The sequence below is a fragment of the Oncorhynchus nerka genome, linkage group LG10 (genome assembly GCF_034236695.1).
Source record: "Oncorhynchus nerka isolate Pitt River linkage group LG10, Oner_Uvic_2.0, whole genome shotgun sequence".
NCBI lineage: Eukaryota > Metazoa > Chordata > Actinopteri > Salmoniformes > Salmonidae > Oncorhynchus > Oncorhynchus nerka.
In genome coordinates, this window is record NC_088405.1 from 70,409,203 (window position 1) to 70,422,558 (window position 13,356).

A 13,356-nucleotide genomic window follows, 5' to 3' on the forward strand; every position below is an offset into this window, starting at 1 on the left:
CGTAGAAAAATCCACCAAGAAATGTGAAATATGAGGTTTGTAGTTTTTCAACTCTTGGCCTATCGAATACACAGTGTCTGTGGGGTCATTTTGCACTTCCTAAGGCTTCCACTAGATGTCAACAGTCTTTAGAACCTTGTTTCCGCTAGCTAGCGGAACGCCGTTCCTAGACAGGCTAACCCCCTGATTTTCTTATCTTTTGGCCGTTGCCCATGGCACTTGTAAATTGCTTCCATTGCTTCTGTTGACTTGTGCCGGTGTCCTTACCCCACCTCTTCCCTAAAAAATGGAAAATAATTTGGGCTCAAATTAGAGAGGAGCTTGGTGCATCCATGGGAGGAATGATTAGAGAGAATAAGAGCTTTTCACCATGTTATGGAATGGGAAGGGCAACATATGCTACCAGGAGTCCACACTCCATCCCCCAGGTGGCAGCATCAACCATGTCCAAACCAGGAAGCCTTGATAAGTATATCTGGTTCAGCCAATTAAGATGATCATCAGTCAGTGTCCGAAGTTGCAAGCTGTGAGGCTGCTGGTTTGTTTGGTGGCCATGAGGCCTTTCACTTTGGTTTTGAATCTTTAGTTTAGGCATGCCTGTTTGTAGTTTTCATTTTTGTATATATTTGTTTTCGTCACCATTTAAACATAATAATCCACTTGGGCTCACTGACCCAAGGGAGGCAAGACAGATCTGGCGCTGGGCCTAAGGTAAGGTTTCTGCCCAGAAAACAGGGGACGTCCTGAGGATATTTGGTGTCATGGTCCCCTGTAGGTTTTGTCTAGTTCCCAGTTTGCCCCAGGGACATCCCCGAGGAAGTTTTTAGGATGTTCTTGGGACTTTGTGCCATGGTCCTCTGGAGTTTTTGTCTAGTTCCCAGTTTGTACTGTCGAAGTCCCCAAGGATGTTTTTAGGACTTTCTTGGGACATTGTGTCATGGTCCCCTGAAGGTTTTGTCTAGTTCCTAGTTTGCCCCGGGGAGGTTCCCAAAGACGATTTTAGGAGGTTCTTGGAATGTTGTGTCATGGCCCCCTGGAGGTCTCCTGTACATTTTTTGTGATGTTGTGTCATGGTTCCCTGGAGGTTTTTGTCACGTGATGGTCCAAGGTGTCCCAAACTATTATAAATAAAATAATGAAATGGTATGGGGGTTTTAAGATAAGTGGTATGCTGTTCAGCTAAAATAGTTTAAAAACCTTTAATCAATGACAATATGGTTACATTTGACATGATTGCTTAGCAGTGACTTTTCAGTATAACCCCACCTAGGATTTGAATTCACAACCTCCAGATTTAGGCTAAGCTGCTCTTTCTGCTGAGACACAAAGTCTGTAGAATTTCAGAAGTCCCCTACACCACATGTCAAACTCTTTCCACTGACGGCCGAGTGTTTGCGGGTTTTCGCTCTTCCCTTGTACTTGATTGATGAATTAAGGTCACTGATCAGTAAAGAACTCTCCCTACTGGGTTGTCTAAGTCTTAACCAAAAACCAGCTGACACTAGGCCTTCAGTGGAATATGTTTGACACCCCTGCCCTACACATTCATTACCTATAATATACCTCTGCACTTAACAAAAGAGTGCAATCGCACTGCTATTTTAGTTAGCAGTTAATCTGACTATTCTCTCATTCATTTAATTTAATTATTTCAGTTATTTGAGATTGGGTTTTCAGTATAGTTGTCTATTGTTGGACATATTTTTCTGTTTTAATGTTACCCCTGAATCGCTATGATAAATACACTGAACAAATATATAAACGCAACATGCAACAATTTCATTTTTTTTTTACTGATTTACAGTTCATATAAAGAAATCAGTCAATTTAAATGAATTCATTAGGCCCTTTATCTATGGATTTCACATTACTGGGAATACAGATATGCACCTGTTGGTCACAGATAACTTTTAAAAAAGGTAGGGGTGTGGAGTTCTCTAGTCTGATATGTTCATTCTTAAGCCTTCAATTTATACAGTTCTTCAAAAGGGGCAGTTGGTCAGGCTGACACGCTCTCTGATGTCACTCAAGGGGGCGATGACTACTCACTTGTACGATGTTATAGAAACAATATCCTCTATAGATTCTTAGATCACATCCCTCTCTTAACATTTTTCATATTTCATACACAACGGGGAGGATGGCGACTTCGTACATGTAGTGTATATACTTTTCAAGTTACAGTATTTCCTTTATAATATGTTTAATGACATCACAAAATAACAACCCATATGACATTATAATTATTTAGATCGCCTTTGACCATTCCCCACATTCTATGTTAGAAATATTGTTCCAGTATTGTTCCAGTATTTAGAACGTGTAAGTGTTTAGGTGGGAAAATGTCTGTGAACAAGACACATTCCTGTGTGAATTTGTAGAGGGAGATAGCTGAAAGTTCTAATCCATGATTTACAGGGCGCGAGCTGTCAACCCCCCACCAGCTCCCCTCTCCCCCCTTCTGGAGGTGAGAGGGGGTCTGGCCGAAGTCATCCACTGCAAAGCTGATCTGACCCATCTTGATCCTCACAGGACAGTCATGACAATCGTCTGTAGCGTCCGAACAGTTTGGCCTACAAACTATTATTACCCCTCTATGGAAAGATTAGACTCTCATGAATATGTGTCTAGTGACTCGTCCGAATGTGGTACAGCTGATCTACCAACTTCTGTCTGTAGCATCCGACCAGTTTACACACTAATGGTGAGACTCTCATGAACACGTACATATCGGTTGTTTTGTTTTAGGACACCCACAGGCCTCAGAAGACTCATCTGAAGGTCCCCCGGTACCAGTCAAAAAAATATAGTGACAGACTGTTTAGTGACAAAAATTTGTGGTTAAATACATGTTTCTTAGGCGGAAACTGAGAAAGAGACATTCAACTATTTTGCAACTGTTGACAGGGTAATCTGATGCAGCAAGCAGCATTGATCAACTTTTAAATTCCTCTGATAAAACAGAATGCAATGCACTTCTTTCATTTCTTTACATTCACAACAGTAACTTAGTAGTTCGCCATACTTGTAAATAATTAGTTTGTAATTACCTTGTAATAATGTTCCTGTTATGGTGAATTAAAAGTTGGCTATGGTTAAACTCAAAATGTTGTCAGATGTTGTGGCCAGCTAGATAGCAATAAACCACAACATTATATAGAATGCATCAGTTTGGAAGTGGTTTTGTCGCAAAATCCTGCAACCTACTGTACAGTTCACCAAGAAGCATCTAAAATAAGGTTACAATGACACACTTAATTTGATGGTTGTTAAAAATCCAAATAATCTTGTCAACAGTTATGCTGCTCGTGACTTTTATTCACCCTTCAATTTGCATTGAAACTTATCATTTTAGGACATCGAAAATCTTCATAAGAGCACATTGTGTGTGTGTGTGTGTGTGTGTGTGTGTGTGTGTGTGTGTGTGTGTGTGTGTGTGTGTGTGTGTGTGTGTGTGTGTGTGTGTGTGTGTGTGTGTGTGTGTGTGTGTGTGTGTGTGTGTGTGTAAGAGGAAGAGAGAGAGAGATAGAGACAGAAAAAGAGAGAATGAGAGAGCGATAGAACGTGACAAGGAGAGAGAAAGAGGTGCTTTGGTGTGTAATGTTTTATTTAGGCTCTCTGCAGGTCTCTCTCTCATAGGGTAGACAGCCCCTAGGCTGATGCAAGCTTCCTCCCTCAATTATGTTGTCACGCTTGGGAAATGATGTCTCTCTTTTATCCTTGATTCACTTTTACAGCCCGTCTTTGTTTTCTTGGCTCCTGGCCTAAGCCTGTTTGATGTCTCTTCATCTCCCTCACTGTCCTTCAACACGTTTTCTTTGTCCTGAAGGTCCCACTTGGGAAGAGTGCAAACTCTTCCTCTTTGTGTTTGTGCTGGCTGCCTGCTTTGTGGTCTAACCTAGATGGAGGTGAAACATTTGGAGAGGTGTTGGGTCTGGCCAGGTCTAAGCACTTCAAGCCAATCAAGTAGACTTTTAGACCTAACATAGCAAAGGTGCAGTGATCTACTCTTGTGTGATGAGTAGCCTTGCCTTTTAGAATAATCATTTCAACTAAGAGAGTTAATGCCTCAGCTTCAGCTCAGTGGGCCAACACAGTCTTGAGTCATACAAAAGCCCCAGGTCACATTAACAATGTATTTTCTGCATTGTCACAGGAGGAGGAAAATCGGAAATGCTCATTTTGTTATTCTTTATGTGGTTGATAATTATTCAGCAGAAAACTGATCAGAGAAATATGACAATCGCATGACTCACAAACCATTCATGTAAATAGCAGTTCATGTAAATACATAATGCAATATTTATTATTGAACACAAGGCCCCATTATGACCATTATTATGATAAAATAATCTGCAGCTGTACCACCCTGCCGCTCAGTGCAGCAGCACATAGCAGGGGAGGGCTAGTTACTGCTTGGATGGGAGACCTATTGAGGACAACAGAATGCTGATGGAAAGGTGAATCACTTCTCACTAAACCATATTGAATGTCATTATACCATAACCCAGTAGCGCAGGACACTGCCCTGGTGGAGATGCAGTCTTTCAAATTAGATGTTGTAGTGAGACATCCACATTCAATGACCATTAGTTACAGTGCCTTCAGAAAGTATTCACACCACTTGTCTTTTTCCACATTTTGTTGTGTTATCTTTTAAAGGTGTGATTAAAATGTATTTAATTGTAATTTTTTGTCAACGATCTACACAAAATACTCGGTAATGTCAAAGTGGAAAAAAAAATTGAACATTTGTAAAATATTTATGAAACTAATATACACTGAGTGTACAAAACATTAGGAACATAATATTGAGTTGCAGTTCTAGACACTGCTGGTACCTACTACCATGCTACTACCATGCCCCATTCAAAGGCACTTAAATATTTTGTCTGCCCATTCACCCTCTGAATGGCACATATACACAAACCATGTCTCAATTATCTCAAGGCTTAAAAATCCTTCTTTAACCTGTCTTTTCCCTTTCATCTACACTGATTGAAGTGGATTTAACAAGTGACATCAATAAGGGATCATAGCTTTCACCTGGATTCACCTGGTCAGTCTACGTCATGTAAAGAGCAAAAACCAGCAGACACTAGGCCTTCCATGGAATAAGTTTGACACCCCTGCCCATTCATTACCTATAATACACCTCTGCACTTGACAAAAGAGTGCAATCTGCACTGATATTTTTTTATCAATTAATCTGACTATTCCCTCATTGATTTAATTGAATTATTTCAGTTATTTTAGTTTGGGTTTTCAGTATAGTTGTCTAATGTTGGAGATATCATTCTGTTTTAATGTTACCCCTGAATCACAGTTCATATAAGAAAATCAGTCAATTGAAATACATTCATTAGGCCCTAATCTTTGAATTTCACATGACTGGGAATACAGATATACATATTTTGGTCACAGAAAAAAGAAGGTAGGGGCGTGGATCAGAAAACTAATCAGTATGCAGCGTGACACATCTCCTTCACATAGAGTTGATCAGGCTGTTGATTGTGACCGGCCTGTGGAATGTTTTTCCCACTCCTGTTCAATGGCTGTGCGAAGTTGCTGGATCTTGGCAGGAACTGGAACGCTGTCTTAGGCGTCTCACAGTACGGACATTGCAATTTATTGCCCTGGCCACATCTGCAGTCCTCATGCCTCCTTGCAGAATGCCTAAGGCACATTCACGCAGATGAGCAGGGACCCTGGGCATCTTTCTTTTGGTGTTTTTCAGAGTCAGTAGAAAGGCCTCTTTAGTGTCCTAATTTTTCATAACTGTGACCTTAATTGCCTACCGTTTGTAAGCTGTTAGTGTCTTAATGACCGTTCCACAGGTGCATGATCATTAATTGTTTATGGTTCATTGGACAAGCATGGGAAAGTGTTTAAATCCTTTACAATGAAGATCTGTGAAGTTATTTGGATTGTTACAAATTATCTTTGAAAGACAGGGTCCTGAAAAGGGGATGTTTGTTTTTTTGCTGAGTTTATGATCATTTTAGGGAAAGATCAGACTCTGTTCTCCACAAGCCCCACGGGGTTAAATAAGGGCTTCTTGTATCTCTGAGCTTTCTTATATCTCCTAGATATAGGACAGACACTTTAAAATCGTATTCCTAATGTCACGGCTGTTCAAAGGAGAGGACCAAGGTGCAGCATGGTGAGGGTACATTTTCTTTATTTTAGTCAAAAGAGCTGCCAGAAAACATAGAATGCTCACGCCCTGACCAAACCAAAATAGAGACATAAAAAGGATCTCTAAGGTTAGGGCGCGACAGTACCCCCCCAAAGGTGCGGACTCCGGCCGCAAAACCAGCTCCGGGCTGAAGGCAGGCACAGGAGTCACCAGGCTGGGGAGACACACAGGAGACCTGGTTCTGGGAACAGGCACAGGACTCACTAGGCTGGGAAGACATACAGGAGGCCTCTACCTTGGCCGAGGCACCGGATACACTGGGCCGTGGAGGCGCACTGGCGGTCTCGAGTGCAGAGCTGGCCCCACCCATTCTGGCTAGATGCCAGCTTCCACCCAGCAAATGCAGGACGCTGGCACCGAGCACACCGGCCTGTGAATGCTCCGCCTCGACACCGTGAGCATTACCCCATAGCACGGGGCCTGACCAGTCACATGCTCGCCACGGTAAGCACTGGGAGTGGGCTCAGGTCTCCAACAAAAATTTGGGGGCTGCCTCTCGGGCTTCCTTGCCAGCTGTGTTCCCTCATACCGCTGGTTCCCTTCTCCTACCGCCTCCGCTCTCCTGGCTGCCTCCACCTGTTCCCATGGGAGGTGATCCCTTCCAGCCAGGATCTCCTCCCATGTGTAGGATCCCTTGCCGTCAAGGATGTCCTCCCATGTCCAGTCCTCTCTTCCACGCTGCTTGGTCCTTTGTTGGTGGGAGGTTCTGTCACAGCTGTTCAGAGGAGAGGACCAAGGTTCAGTGTGATGAGTGTACATTTTCTTTATTTTAATCAAAATGATGCCAAACTTAACACTACAAAAACAAACCGTGAAGCTCTAAACAGAGTCAACCTCCCACAAACACAGGTGGGAAAAAGGGTACCTAAGTTCCCAATCAGAGACAACGATAGACAGCTGTCCCTGATTGAGAACCATACCTGGCCAAACACAAAGAAATAGAAAACATAGAACACAAAACATAGAATGCCCACCCCAACCAAACCAAAATAGAGACATAAAAAGGATCTCTAAGGTGAGGGCATGACACCTAATGATTTATTTATTGCTATTAAGGAATGTGTTATGCAGTGCGTTTCTATGGGCTACAGTAGCAAAGGCCAAATTCAACATATTTCATCTAAAGGCCTCCTAAAACTCTAAGTCAAATAGCTATGACCATCAACCCCCCACCCCCCAAACTTATTTAGGCTCACCAAAACAAAGGGGTTGCATATTGACTCAAGACATTTCAGTTTTTCATACTTTTTTTCGTAATTTGTAAACATTTCTACATTATGGCGTATTGTGTGTAGGCCAGTGACCAAAAATCAAAATTTAATCCATTTTAAATCGTGAGTACTTTCTGATGGCCGATCCTATGATATAGTCACTTTGGTGCTTTGGCACTGTTCCTTATTAACATCAAATAAATATAATAGTGTGGTGGTCTAAGTATCATTTGCAACACAATACGGGTTAGCTGTGTGTTGTGTGCTCTGTGGCAATAGTACTATGTATGTAAATTAAATCTCCCAGTAGCTCATGTCATCCATGCCTCACAGGGCACAAAGTCACGTGACAGGCACGTTTCCCCCAGACAATCAGAGTGGCTTAATTACTGTGTTCCGTTGATGGGGCGTTGTTTCCAGGGCAGGGATGTGATAAGGCAGGCCGGATTACTGATGGAGAGACAGTAGACACAAACGGTGTTCCGCAGCTAGACAATTAGAACCGTCTTTGCTCCTCTCAGCACCACTGGCAACTCACTGCTCCCCAAGTTATGTGTCTGTCTTCTAAAGAAAGAGAGAATATAGTCAGGGGGTGGAGTGAAGGAGAGAGAATTATGAGGAAGATAAGGAAGGATGGAGTTCAGGAAAATTGTGGCGAAGCGAGAAGAGGAAAAAAGAATCACCTCATGAAATATTTCATTGTCAGACGGCCCTTAGATTTATCAATGGTGTTCTCTTCCCCCACGTTTTAGATAATTGGAAGTTTGCTGGTATGTGCACCAAGCACAAACTAAAGAAATCATATTTTGGTGGGGCCTTGACAGGTTAGACAGTGGTGGAAAAATAACAAATGCTGTCAAGAGAAGAATCAGAGTGTGAGGCAACTTTCCCTCTAAAGGTATACCAAACAAAATGTGTGCATCTGGAAGCATCAGTCTAACAATATCTGAGACTTTTCTGTCTGCTTTCATGTTAATATTGTTACTTTTGATTGATTGATTGATTGATTTATTTATTATTAGTTTAGCTGCCTTTGATTGGTTAGGCGATCAGGAGTATGAAGATGACTTACAGTGCCTTCAGAAATTATTCATACCCCTTGACTTATTCCACATTTTGTTGTGTTACAGCCAGAATTAAAAATTGATTTAATTATTTTTTATTCTCGCCCATCTAAACCCCATCTACACACTGTTTTAAATTCTCCATTGGCCTCATGGTGAGATTCCTAAGCGGTATCCTTCCTCTCCAGCAACTGAGTTAGGAAGGATGCCTGTATCTTTGTAGTAACTGGGTGTATTGATACATCATCCAAGGTGTAATTAATAACGTCAACATGCACAAAGGGATTATGCTTATGTATTTTTTACCCATCTACCAATAGGTGCCCTCCTTTGCGAGGCATTGGAAAATCTCACTGGCCTTTTGTGGTTGAATCTGTGTTTGAAAGTCACTGCTTGACTGAGGGACCTGACAGATAATTGTATGTGTGGGGTACAGAGATGAGGAAGTCATTCAAAAATCATGTTTAACACTATTGCACATGGAGTCCATGCTTACTATGTGACTTCTTAAGCACATTTTTACTCCTGAACTTATTTATGCGTGCTTTAACAAAGGGGTTTAATACTTATTGACTTAAGACATTTCAGCTTTTCATTTTTTATTAATTTTGTAAAAAATATGGGTTATTGTGTTTAGGCAAGTTACAAAAAAATCTAAACTTTATCCATTTTAAATTCAGGCTATAGCTCAACAAAATGTGGATATGCATATGTAAGACGCTGGAGTCACACTTGGTCACTAAATAATGAGGCCGGGCGTGAACCAACACTCTCCATGTAGGGGGTCCATGTTCCAACCTGTCCATCCCTGCCCTTTAATATCTGCTACCTAGGCTCCTAAATATTAATTCCTGGACCCCCTGCTGCTCTCCTGAATGGGAGAATCCGGTATATGCTCCGGGGGTCATCAGTGGCGAGCGTGTGGGCTCAGATAAAAGGAGAATTACGACCTTGTTTGATGGTCTTATTTAAATTCACGCTGTGGACGGAGATAGTCGGGGCTCTTGTGAGATGTACTGCAGAAAGGTGGTGGCTGAGTGCAGATAACCTCTGGCAAGAAGTTGTGAATGCTTTTAAATCACCAAACAGAATCTTAAAACAAAGCTCTGAATTTGCCCATCTAGTTAACCACCTCAACATTTTCCCATTAGCATCTGCTCCTCCTTTCCAATTCCATCCATCGTGTGATCAGGAAAACACTGTTTGCCAGGCAGTCCTTGGCACTGTATTAATCAATCGCCAGTTACCAAGGGCATCTCTGATCTGGGTAGAAATAATCAATTATTTCAGCTAATGACCTAACAAGATACCCTTTAGAGGAGGTCAAGTTTCCTCTTGGCAGGCGCCTTGTGCCCCAGTGGAGGGAACAAACTATCTGCTTTAGAGCACTGCTTTAGCATCTCACTGCCTGCCTGACAAAGACTTCCTCTCCTCTGCCTCTGTACAGACACTCTTATGTACCTAGAGTTACATGGACTGTGGTCTGGAGCTGGAGGGGATCCCTCCTTACAGTCAAGGAAAAGTATGACATGTCATGTCAACAACAGTATAGAAGCATTAGCCACAGCCAGGTTTGGGTAGGTTACTTTCTAAATGTAATCCGTTAATAGTTATCTGTCCAAAATTGTAATCAGTAACATAACTTTTGGATTACCTAAAATCAGTCATGTAATCTAATAAGAAGACAAAAATACTATATCAAACTCATTTGGGGCTCCATTATTGGCTGGCGTTAAAGACGTGTGCTAATGTGCCAATTTCAAGCAGCGCTACTGGTAATGTTTAAGACTTATCAAAAGTTGGTCTTAACGGTAACGGATTTGGTTATGGCAATGATTTTGCCAGCCAGGGGGGCACAGTAGCCTAATCAGTAGCCTATAACCCATGTTTGATTAAAATATCACAAGCAGCAACAGATATTCCCGTTTTTTCTTTGTAAGTTTGGACTTGTTGTTCCTGTGTGCGATGCCTATTGAATGAAAGGTGTCAGTGACTGTAGGAAGTCTATTTAGGAACATCAAGTTATTCCTTAAACAATTACATCTTCCACTTTCATCTGTTGCACCTAACTGTCAAATCCCAGGAATTCTGATTGCTGTTCTTGGGGCTGAATCTGCTTGTAGCCTAGCCTATTTTCCTGTTAGTTTGTTTACCTTTCTCGTGGCAAAGTTACTAATAGGCCAAATCAACAGTGATGGTAGGCTAACCCTATAATGTTTGGGTAATGTCCAATTTTCCATGGCTCAGGCATGTAGTGCATTTTCGAAATTTCCATGTTGAATCCAATTAAAAAAACTAGATTGGCCACATGATTGTTATAACAGGCCTATTTTAGGGTTAGTGTATATTACATCAAACCCTCCATAGTCTAAGTTACCTTGTCTGTATTATACATTTATGGGTGGCAATTATGGTGCCTCTAACTGTGTTTAGCATAGCATATTTAAAACAAGTTGCTTAGTTTTTATTAGAATTTTATTAGAAGCATACACTGTCTTTTTAGGCATTATCTATAGCCTAGTGAATATAATATTGCCTATTGATAACGTTTGGCATATTTTTGCTGGTAACTAAACTGATTACAGATAGTTTTTTGTAATCAGATTACATGAAACTGATTATATGTAGGCTCTCGGTCCCCGCCTACCGAGAGACTGAAAAACAGCTTCTATCTCAAAGCCATCAGACTGTTAAACAGCCATCACTAACATTGAGTGGCTGCTGCCAACATACGGACTCATCTCTAGCCACTTCAATAATGAAAAATGTATGTAATAAATGTATCACTAGCCACTTTAAACAATGCCACTTTATATAATGTTTACGTACCCTACATTACTCATCTCATATGTATATACTGTATTCTATACCATCTACTGCATCTTGGCTATGCCGTTAGGCCATCGCTCATTCATATATCTTTATGTACATATTCTTATTCATTCCTTTACACTTGTGTGTATAAGGTAGTTATGAAATTGTTAGATTACTTGTTAGATAGTACTGCATGGTCAGAACTAGAAGCACAAGCATTTCGCTACACTCACATTAACATCTGCTAACCATGTATATGTGACAAATACAATTTGATTTGATTTGAATAAATTACTCTCCAACCCTGGCGACAGCACATAGGATGCATTGTTGCTTAGTAACCTGAGGGGCTCCACATGATTAGGATGTGGCCACATTACTGACGGAATGGTCAGACTGTAAAATTATAGAAACATTGAAGTGGTTGATCAATATGTAGGATGTAATGAAAACTGTCACGTGTAGTTGGAGTGGTATGTATTGATTCTAAAGTTGCTTTTCGTACAAGCTTTGATCATACTAGCGGAGAAACACTGACTCTGAATCTTCCAGTGGCTGTCAGTACCAACTACAGTGCCTTCAGAAAGTATTCACAGCCCTTGACTTTTCCACATCTTGTCGTGTTACGGCCTGAATTTAAAATGGATTAAATTGCGATTTTTTTGTCGTCACTGGCCTACACACAATAGCCCATAATGTCAAAGTGGAACTGTGTTTTTCGAAAGATTATATATATATATATATTTTTTATTAAAAGCTTAAATGTCTTGAGTCAATAAGCATTCAATCCCTTTGTTATGGCAAGCCTAAATAAGTTCAGGAGTTAAAATTTTGCCTAACAAATCACATAAGTTGCATGGACTTACTCAATAATGCAATAACGGTGTTTAACATGATTTTTGAATAACTACCTCATGTCTGTACCCCACACATACAATTACCTGTAAGGTTCCTCAATTGAGCAGTGAATTTCAAACAAAGATTCAACCCCAAACAGCCGGGAGGTTTTCCAATGCCTCGCAAAGAAGGACACCTATTGGTAGATGGGTAAAAAAAACTGACATTGAATACCCCTTTGAGCATGGTGAAGTTATTAATTACACCTTGGATGGTGTATGAATACACCCAGTCACTACAAAGATGCCGGCATCCTCCTTAACTCAGGAAGACACTCAGAGATTAACCATGAGGCCATGGTGACTTTAAAACAGTTATCGAGTTTAATGGCTGTGATAGCAGAAAACTGAGGCTGGATCAACAACATTGTATACTGAAGAATATATGCATCGTCTAAAAATTTCAAAGATTTGACAGAGTTACAGTTCATATATTTTTTATTTTACTAGGCAAGTCAGTTAAGAACAAATTCTTATTTTCAATGACGGCCTAGGAACAGTGGGTTAACTGCCTGTTCAAGGGCAGAACGACAGATTTTCTACCTTGTCAGCTCGGGGATTTGAACTTGCAACCTTTCGGTTAATAGTCCAATACTAGTCCACCGCTCTAACCACTAGGCTACCCTGAAGTAAATGAAATAGGTCCTAATCTGTGGATTTCACATGACTGGGAATACAGATATACATCTGTTGGTCACAGTTACCTTAAAAAAAGGTAGGGGCGTGGATAAGAAAACCAGTCAGTATCTGGTGTGGTGTGACCATCTGGAACACAGTGTCGTACACGTCAATCCAGAACATCTCAAACATGCTCAATGGGTGACATGTCTGGTGAGTATGCAATGTGTACAGATCCTTGTGACATGGAGCCATGCATTATCAAGCTGAAACATGAGGTGATAGCAGGGGATCAATGGCACGACAATGGGCCTCAGGATCACGTCACGGTATCTCTGTGCATTCAAGTTGACACTGATAAAATACAATTGTGTTCGTTAGCCTCTGCCTGCCCATACCATAACCCCACCACCACCATGGGGCACTCTGTTAACAATGTTGACATCAGCAAACCGCTCGCCTACATGACACCACGCACGTGGTCTGAGGTTGTGAGGCCGGTGGACGTACTGCCAAATTCTCCAAAACAATGTTGGAGGCGGCTTATGGTAGAG